Raw genomic sequence first — 9,811 nt, forward strand, 5'->3', positions numbered from 1 at the left:
CCATGATAAGCGATGCCCCAGCAATGTTCCCAGGCTTGCCACATTTGCACATGACTGTTTCTTTAGGATCGATTTCTAGAAGCAGGATTTCTGGGTCAGAGAGCTGAGAGAGTCAGACCTGGAGCCAGCTGATCACTCCCTAGTCAGGTTAACTGGATTGATACTTCAGCGGCAGCACACGAGTGCCAACGCCTTTCGGTCGCACGTTTGTCCATCACTCCTTGCCTGTGTCATGGGGCACCTGTGCATTGCACCATAGAGGGGCCGCCCCTTCTCACAGCTGCTGCATTTTACCCTGTCACTCTTAGCCACACGGAGGCAGTGCTTGGCTGCCTCAGTAACAGAAAAGCTAGCAGGTGTGTCAGATGGCACAAGTCATAGCCCTTGGTCTTGTGTGAGAAATCTGGAGAAAAAAGCTCCTTCTGGCGGAAGCCATGCCTGCCCAGTTCGTTCTGGTCCCCCGGTGGACATGCTCAGCAGGTGGGGCTTCCTCTCCTGGTCACCAACTCATGGCCACAAGATGGCTGCTGCTGCACCCTCCAGAGAGTGAGTCTGTGTCCCAGGTAGGAAGGAGGTAGAGAAGGCCAGTCCCAGGTGCATCTTAGCCAAAAGCCACCTGGCTGAGTGACAGTTTTCTGGGCAGGAGGAGTCCTGTTGTGCTGTCTGTCCCCAAAAGTGGGTCTCAGGCTTTCTTTTTCTTTTAATTTTATTTTATTGAAAAGGCAGATCAGCTTTATGGAGAGAAGGACAGAGAGAAAGATCCTCCATCTGCTAGCTCACTCCTTCACTGTCCATGAAGCCAGGAGCCAGGAGCCTCTTCTGGATCTCCCACGTGGATGCTGGGTCTCAGGGCCCTGGGCCATCCTCCATTGCTTTCTCAGGCCACATGCAGGGAGCTGGATGGGAAGCAGAGCAGCTGGGACGTGAACTGGCGATCATATGGGATCCTGGACTTGTAAGGTGAGGACTTAGCCGTGCAGCCACTGTGCCGGGCCCATGAATGGGTCTTGGGCTTTTGTGTAAACACTCCCACTTCAGAGTGTGTTGACACAGGGTGCCCATCAGAGACAATTCTTGAGCTGGAGCTGAGGCCCTTCCCACCTGTGCAAAAAGCTTCTGCCAGCATCCAGGCGGGCGAGTTGGGAAGCAGAACTCCTCCCCCCACACCCTCAGGGGCCTGCGACAAGGTGGCCTAGCCAGTACCCTGAAACAGGGGACCAACTAAATCACACCCTGAGGATGCCCTGGGGCTGGCGACTTTATCAACGAAAAGGCTTGCTCAGTGCCCAGCTCCAAGGGGCTCCACAGTGGGGCCTTGGCGACTGCTGGGCTCTGGGAACAGCCTTGCGGCTGCTTGCTGACATTGAGAACTGGGAGAGAGGGAGACCACATGGGGAGAGGGACAGTGGGGAGAGGGACAGTGGGGAGTCTGAAGCGCAGAACAACCTGCCCTCTGGGACTAACAGTCCCTTAGGAATGCCATTCCCCTTCTAGGGATGGGTGCCACCCAGCGTTCTCATCACCTTTTTTTATTAAACATTTTCTTTCTTTCTTTCTTTCTTTCTTTCTTTCTTTCTTTCTTTCTTTCTTTCTTTCTTTCTTTCTTTCTTTCTTTCTTTCTTTCTTTCTTTCTTTCTTTCTTTCTTCCTTCCTTTCCTTCCTTCCTTCCTTCCTTCCTTCCTTCCTTCCTTCCTTCCTTCCTTCTCAGAATTATTTCTTTTTATTGGAAAGGCAGATATACAGAAAGGAGGAGAGACAGAGAGGAAGATCTTTCATCCGCTGGTTCACTCCCCAAGTGGCCTCAATGGCTGAAGCTGAGCCAATCCAAAGCCAGGAGCTTCTTCCGGGTCTCCTACGCGGGTGCAGGGTCCCAAAGCTTTAGGCCGTTCTCGACTGCTTTCCCAGGCCACAGGCAGGGAGCTGGATGGGAAACAAGGTCACTTGGATTAGAACCGGCGTCCATATGGGATCCTGGAGCATTCAAGGTGAGGACTTTAACCGCTATGCTATTGTGCCAGGCCCCCTCTTTTGTTTTTAAAGATTTGTTTTATTTATTTGAAAGAGCTATGGAGAAAGGAAGAGAGATTGAGAGAGAGACTTCCATCAGCTGGTTCACGCCCCAGGTGCCTGCAATGGCCAGGCCTGGGCTAGGCTCAAGACTGGAGCTGGGAGCTTCCTCGGTCTCTCACAAGGGTGCAGGGTCCAAGGACCTGAGCCTCCCCCTCCACGGACTCCCCAGGCACATTAGCAGGGAGATGAATTAGAAGTGGTATAGCTAGACTTTAAGGGCGTAGACCGTGCCTTTATCCACTGCCCCACCACGCCGCCCGTGGGACGGAGGGACTTTTGACAGTGCGAGGACTCCTGTTTCCTCCAGGGACAGTCCTGGCCTCCTCCACCCCTGGAGCATTCGGCCTCCTGGGAGGTGGGCTTGATGCCTGTGTGCAGGGTGGAGAACTGAGCCTTCCCACCTACCAGTTAGATCAAGCTGTGACGGTGGAGGCTTCCTCCCAGAGGGCCCTGGAAGAGACTGCATGCAATCCGGGAAGGCGCACCTGGGCTTACTCCTCCGTGCGCTGGGCTCACTGCTCCTCGCCCCGGGCTCCAGCTCCCCTTGCTGAGTCATTGAGCTAACTTTGGGCTCCATTTCTGGAACTTGCTTCTTGCTGGGTCTGCACTCAGAGCAGACACAGAGAGGGCTGATTTGTAGTGTGTATGTGTTGAAAAGAGCTGAGCTCCCTGGATACGGAGATGGAAGGCCGCTGGGTCACTGTGAGCGCTGGAGAGGATGCTGAGGCAGGGACTGAAGGAAGCGTGTCTGTCAGTGCCACTGTGTCCCTGGGGTGCGTCTCTGACCTTGGGGTGCCCCGGGGGAGTGTGCCTCTTCCACATCCTCCTGCTTCTCTCGTGCACCAAGAACAGTAAATCTGGAGCTTGCTTCCCGCAGGTGTGGCTCCCACAGTGCTGCCCTGTTCTTGTGGTCTGTCCCCTCCTTGGTTCAGGATCTGAGCCCACTGGCAAGGTGCTGCTACTTCCAGGCACGTGCTGGCCTGAGCCCCACCTGGCACTGCCCACACCTGCTGGGGTGGAGAGAACAGAGCCGCACCCCCCTCCACACGTACACACACACACACACCACACAAGCTGTGCCTGCCCCAGCCGCTTTCGGCATCCCCGATCTCTGTTCAATGTGCGATTTTTTACGATCGATCTTATATCCGGCACAATCAGATTTATGGCTCCTGCATCTTATGAAATTACACAGATGTTGCTGCTCTGCTTCTCTCTAGGACAGTAAAAGGCAATAACGTTCTTGCAGATTTCGACAGCAGGCAATTCAATAAAGGGCCATGTATATTTTATAAGTACAATAAAGGCAAGGCTATGTGCCCGCACCGCGGCCCGCTAGGGCCCCGCACCGCCCCGGCCGCATGTCCTGCCCCCACCCTGTCTACTTGTCGATCAGATCTCTCCCACTGTCACACGGGGGACCCGGGAGATTTATTCCCTTTCTGATCCATTATTTAAGTTTGGCTCTAGGGACCGTGCAAAGGGGGCTGTTTAAAATTTAAAGGTGTTTGTGGAACTTAATACTTTCCTCATCCTGATTCACACTATAAAATTTTATCTATATTTTTGTTGCCCCATAAAACGTTTCTATCTTATCAGGGTGGCTTGTCCTTTTATGGGCAGAACCATAAATACCTGATGAGGTGAGAGTTGCTGCAAGGGATCAGAGAAGCGAGGTGAGGCTGGGGACGCAGGGCGGCCGGGGAGATGGCAGAGGATAGAACTTCCCAGGTCTGGCACTAGTGCCCGGAGCGGGGCAGGTGGCAGCATCCGCTGCTTGAGCTGATGTGAGGATGCAAGCAACTGTGGCATTGCAAGAGGCTGTTTGGTCCCTGGCCATTGCATGTGCAAAGGCCCAGAGGTCAGAGGGAGGAGATACCAGGGGAGATACCAGGGAAGCCTGGGCGGGTGGAAAGAAGAGGGGCCCTCTCCGGGGTTAGAAAGTCAGGGGGGCACGTCAGGCTGGGAGCAAGGCTCTCCGTCAGCTTGGGGGTGGATGGGTCACACAGCTCTTGGTGCCTTGCCATCCTCACATATAAAAGGGAGGTGATAGACTCCCTGTCTCATGGGAGAGCTGAGAAAATTGATAGTGCCTGCCAAGTGGCTGGTCCAGAACACATGCCCCATGCCCTGATGGCACCTGTTCCCCAGGTGTCGGGAGGGGGGCCTGGGATCAGGAGAGCCCAGTGGGGTGCTCAGGGAGTGAAGTCTAAAGGCACAATTGGGAGCAGGCATCCAGCATGGCACTTAAACCCATATCAGAGCGCCTGTGTTTGAAGCGGCTGGCAATGGCTCAAGTATCAGATCCTTCCACGTGGCAGAAGGAAGCGTTTGAGGAGTGAATCTGCAAATGGGAGATCACTGCTGCTGTTCCAAGCAGGAAACAAGAGCAGAGGGTGCTCACAATCCAGGGGCTTGCAGGTGCACAGGGCTCCCCACAGGCAATACCTTCTTAGTGGGCCCCAGGCTCCTGGCTGACCTATCCCTTGTCCCAGCTCCCTGAGCACATCCCAGGGTTGAAGAAGGGGGAGCAGTTCTCTCTGGCTAGAGACCCTCCTCCTCTCTGAGAAGTTGAGGCATAACTGGGACCAGACCAGACAGATCTTTGGGTGTTCCCAGGCCAGGCCAGTCTTGGAAGTCAAGACCGAGAGCTGGCTAGGCACCTGCAGCATCGAGGAGAAGCAAACCTGAGCTGGGCCCTCCACATGGCGTCCAGTCTTGATGGGGGCGATACCCAGTGAGAGTGTGAAGGGGGCAGGGGGCTTCAGTAGGAACATCGAAGCAGTGTCTTCCCCCTGCATGCTTAGATCAGGATGGACTTCTTGGAGGAGGCATTCGAGCTGGACTGAAAAGGACTGGGGGGAGTTTTCCTCCTGTGGGACAGCATGAGCCACAGTGTCTGGGTAAGAGTCCTCAGTCCCTCGGAGGTGCAAGTGCAGGACCTCCAGGAATGGCAGAACAGTCAGGAAGCACCCTGTGTCTCCCAGGGCCTGAACTGTTGGGTGCTGGGGATGCTAGAGGGAGGAGTGTCCAGTGGTGAGGCTGGTCTTGACAGAGACCCGAGCCCAGGGCGGTGACATTGGGGGCAGCCTGATGCCCCCCTGGGCCTGGACTGGGAGGTTCATCTGCTGTTCCAGTGGTGAATGCCAGAGCTTCTTGGGGAGCCAGGCACCTGCCCCCACCTACTCCTTCCTGCTCCCTAAGATAGAAGTGAGGGTGCAGCCCTAGGCTGAAGAAGGGTGGCACTCAGAACTGGGATGTCTGGGCAGAGGTACCCTGAGTTAATGTCAGGGGCTGGGCATCTCCCTTCTACACCTGCCAGTCCCCAGGGCAGGTAGGCATGGCCATCCTGGAGGAAAGAGTGGGGACCTTGTGGGAGGCACATGGGACTCCTGGGGAGGGAGGGGTGTTTGTGGTGGGTCTGGGCTGCAAAGTTGAAGGATCAACAGCTGAAGGGTACACACAGCCACCCTGGTGCAGAGGGGCAGGCAGCAGCTTCCTGCCTGGAGGGGAATGGAGTGGCTGTGGACCCACACTCAACCGGGATCTCAGCTACTCACAAGGTGCAATCAGGCTCTGGATGGCTGGGGCTGTCACGTGGCTGGGGGTGCTGGGCGAATCAGGAAACCACAGCACAGAAGGTAGAGGTGGCAGCCCAGGTCACCCCACTTTCGTTTCCAACCGTGAAGGCTCAGCTGCTCTCACCTCTCCCCCTCTTAGCTGCGGCTCTGCTCCTCTGATTCCTCCAATAAAATCCCTGCAAATTATTTGTTTGAAAAGCAGAGTTCAGAGAGAGAGAGAAAGAGGGAGGGAGAGACAGAGAAAGCGAGGTATCCTCCTTCTGCTGGTTCACTTTCCAAATGGCCAGAACTCTGTCTGTGCCTTCCAGGTGAGTTCAGGGACCATCTTCTTCTGCTTTCCCAGTCCATCAGCAGGGAGCTGGGCAGGAAGTGGAGCAGCTGGCACTGAACCAACACCCCGAGGAATGCAGCAGCTTAATGTGTTATGCCATAAAGGGGGCACCTGTAACTCTTCTTTTGCCTAGAATGATGGTTGAGTTTGTTGTGTTTCGTTCTAGTCGCTCTAACTCTGAGCTTTAGGTAATACAGGGGCTGGTGGAAGAGCCGGTGGGAGCAGTGTGTGCCATCCTCCCCCTGCCCTCAGGCAGGCACGGTTCTCCCGCTGGCACCTTTTGGAGTTCGTCCTCCCAGGCCCTGGCTGTCATCCTCAGAGGTGCACCAGAGGCTCCCATATGTCACCTCCCTCCCCACGTCTGGGGAGCCTTTGGGACAGCAATATGCTGAGTGCTCACTTGGCATGGGCTGGGAGATCTGTCTCCCTGGCAGAGAAGAAGCCAATCCTAAAATCTAGCCATCTTTCAACAGATCCTGCGAGTAGCAGGAAAAAAAAGTAGAGGAGTAAGTCAATAGACAGAAGTGCGCTCATCAGCAAGAGAGAGCTCTGAGTCAGGAGGACAGAGGAGAGACACAGCAGGTGTAAGGAGGCACATGGTGTGTGCTGGGGACCCTCCCCACCCCCGGCCATGGTGGGCATCACGGTGAGGGGCCTAGCACGAGGGGGAAGCTGGCCCTGCCAAGGCAGGGGCGAGTTCGGCAGGCAGGAGCAGACTAACCAGAAACCAGAGGAACCCAGGGCCTCCAGAGAGAAAGCAGGGATGCACTGATGGGCTAACAACATGTGAAAGATGGAGAGCTTGTGAGTAGGGAATGGGGGGGTGGGGGGCATAGCGGGCGGGATGCCTGCACCCCATACGGGTGCTTATGCCAGCTCCACTCCTGAATCAGCTTCCTGCTGAGACAGCAGGTGATGGCCCAAGTTCCTGGGTCCCTGTGGCCCTTGTGGGAGACCCAGTTGGAGCTCCTGCCTCTTGATTTTGGCCTGGTGTAGCTTGGGCTGTTGCAGGCATGTGACGTCAGTCAGTGGACGGCTTTCTGTCGAAATCTCTTTGGCTTTCTGTGTGTCAAATACATAAATGTCTCAGAAGCATAAAGAACTAGAAGACCAAGCTGAAATGATTTTCCACTATGAGACACAAACGGCATGGGAAGGAAAGGTGGAAATATTTTTAATCAAGTTACAGAGGAAAAAATGTGGGTGGTGGGAGGGGGTCTTTCTATGAATGGTGAACGACCCCCCGCCAGCAGCGTCAGGAGTGGGCTGAATGTAACGAGGGCATTGCCCTAAGTGAAGTAAAGCAGCCGCAGGAGGTCAGGTGCTGTGCGAGTTGCTTCACTGAGGTGCTTGGAGAAGCCCAGGCAGCGAGTAGATCCAATCATCCCAGGGAAAGGAGCTCTTGCTGAACGGGACAGAGTTTCAGTTTGGCAATGTGGAAGCTTCCGGACAGCAGTTGTGTAATGGTGTGAACATGCATAGCACAACTGAACAGTTGAGTGGGACACGCCTGTGGCTCATTGTGGAGGGTCTCGGTTCAAGTACCAACTTGGCTTCTGATTCCAGCTTTCTGCCGACGTGCACCCTGGGAGGCAACAGTGCTGGCTCAACTACTTCGATCTCTGCCACACACACAGGAGACCAGGATGGAGTTACTGGCTCCTGGTTTCAGGCTTGCTCAGCTCTGGCTGTTCCAAGAATGGTGAGTGAGAGATCTCTGTCTCTTTGCTTTTCATGCAAGTTTTTAAAGTAACAGTTAGGCCAGTGCTGTGGTGCTATGGGGTAAGCCACCCCTAATGTACCTGGAGAAGCAGATGCAGAGAGCCCAAGGCCTCGCACCCATGTAGAAGACCAAGATGGAATTCCTGGCTCCTAGCTTCAGCTGGACTCAGCCCCTACCATCCCAGCCATTTAGGGAGCAAATCAGTGGATGGAAACTCTCTTTCTCTCTGTCCCTTCCTCTCTCTCTGTCACTGTGCCTTTTTTAAAAAAATAAATCTTAAATCAGGATTAAACCCATTGATTTACTTGCCTTGTGTTTGCATGGATCAGCAGTTCGGGCTGGGCTCAGCAAGGTGGTGCCGCTGGTCTGCGTTACGCTCAACCATGTGTCTGCGGTCAGCTGCCACACTGGCTGCGAGGTGAATGGCCATAGCTGGCCGCTCTGGAACAGTTTTCCCCGTGACCTCTCGTTCCTCTTCAGGCCAGCTCAGCTTGTTGGTGGCCATGGCATGGAGTCCCATGAGGAACAGCTCACCAGTAGCACCCTGCCCCTCACCCGCTATCTTAAGCCTCTGAATGAGTCACAAGACCATCTAGAGGTAGAGAAAGTTCCACTTCTTGATGGGAGGAGCTGCCAGATCACTTGTAAAAAGATTCTGCTATCTAATTTTCTGTTTTCTGTGTTAAAACACATAATTAATTAATTAAGAAACAGTGCATAACTTACTTATGCCCCCATTTTACAGGTGAGGACATAGAGATGCAGAACTTCTGGGACCTTTCAAGGTCTCCCAGCCAGTGTGGGGGTGGAGTGGGGTCACAGCCTGGCTGTCCCCGATGCTCTTGCCCGCCATCTTTTGTGGCTGATCCCATGCCCCTGAAAGCCGCCCCCTGGTGGTTGGGAAGACTAAACTCTAGGGGAACTTGGCCCTTTCCAGGCAGCTGCACGCTCTCTCTGGGCACACATCAGCTTTGCTCTAGCTGAGCTCAAGGTCAAAGAGCTTTGCATGGGGTCTTACGAGGCCCAGGAAAATATGAGAAGGAAAACACAGGGCAGACAGAGGAAGAAAGACCAAAATGTGGAAGGAAGATGATTGAGAAAGAATAAGAAACATGGTGGGGTCTGACGCTCCCTGCTTGTGGCCTGGGAAAGCAGTGGAGGATGGCCCAAAGCCTTGGGTCCCTGAACCTGCTTGGGAGACCCGGATGAAGCTCCTGGCTTCAGATCAGATTAGCTCCAGCAGTTGTGGCCACTTGGGAAGTGACCCAGCTGATGGAATCTTTTTCAGTTTTTCCTTATCTTTGCACACCTGACTTTCCAATAAAACTAAATAAATCTTTCAAAATAAAGAAAGAAGAAAGATGGTGAAGGTGTGACAGATATGCCTGTACAGGTGATATGCACACATACACGGTGTACACACACACACACACATATACATACATGCATATCATATGTTGGTCTGTGACGGACTGGTTTCCCTAGGATTTGCCACCTGGAGGGGTGGGTATTTTAGATCACTGCATCCCATGTTAGCCTGGTTTGAGTCCTAACACACTTCTGATCCACTTTCCTGCCAACTCACATCGCTGGCACAGGAAAGAGCTGACAGCTCAAGTGTATGGCTGTGTGCCACTCACTAGGAGATCCGGACGCAGTTCTGGGCTCTTGACTGTGGCCTGGCCCAGTCCTGGCTCTTGTGGCCATTTGGGGAAATGGACCAGTGGGATGGCAGGTCTCTATCCATCTGTCCTTCTGCTTAAAAAGAAAAATAACAAAAAAAGGAAAATTAACAGTTGTTTCTGAGTGACCCTTGTGGTTTGTGGCAGCGCACACTGTGAGGTTTGCACGACGACAAGGTCACCTAAGGAGGCACTCCTGTAGCTAGGCGACTCATGGCTGCAGAGAGCTAGAGGCAGAGGGATGTGGACCATCAGAGCCGAAACTGGAGAGGGAAGGGGTAGGAGACCAGGAGGCAAAGGGGCGTGGGGAGGTGACACTGAGACCTGGAGCCGGCAGAGAAGACAGGTGGGGACAGGAAGAAAGGGAGAGAGAAGGACAGGGTGAGAGGGCCAGAGTGGGAGGAGGGCAGAGAGAGAGAGAGAG

Source organism: Ochotona curzoniae, unplaced genomic scaffold (assembly GCF_017591425.1).
Source record: "Ochotona curzoniae isolate NIBS_2020 unplaced genomic scaffold, NIBS_Ocur_1.0 scaffold_3208, whole genome shotgun sequence".
Taxonomy (NCBI): domain Eukaryota; kingdom Metazoa; phylum Chordata; class Mammalia; order Lagomorpha; family Ochotonidae; genus Ochotona; species Ochotona curzoniae.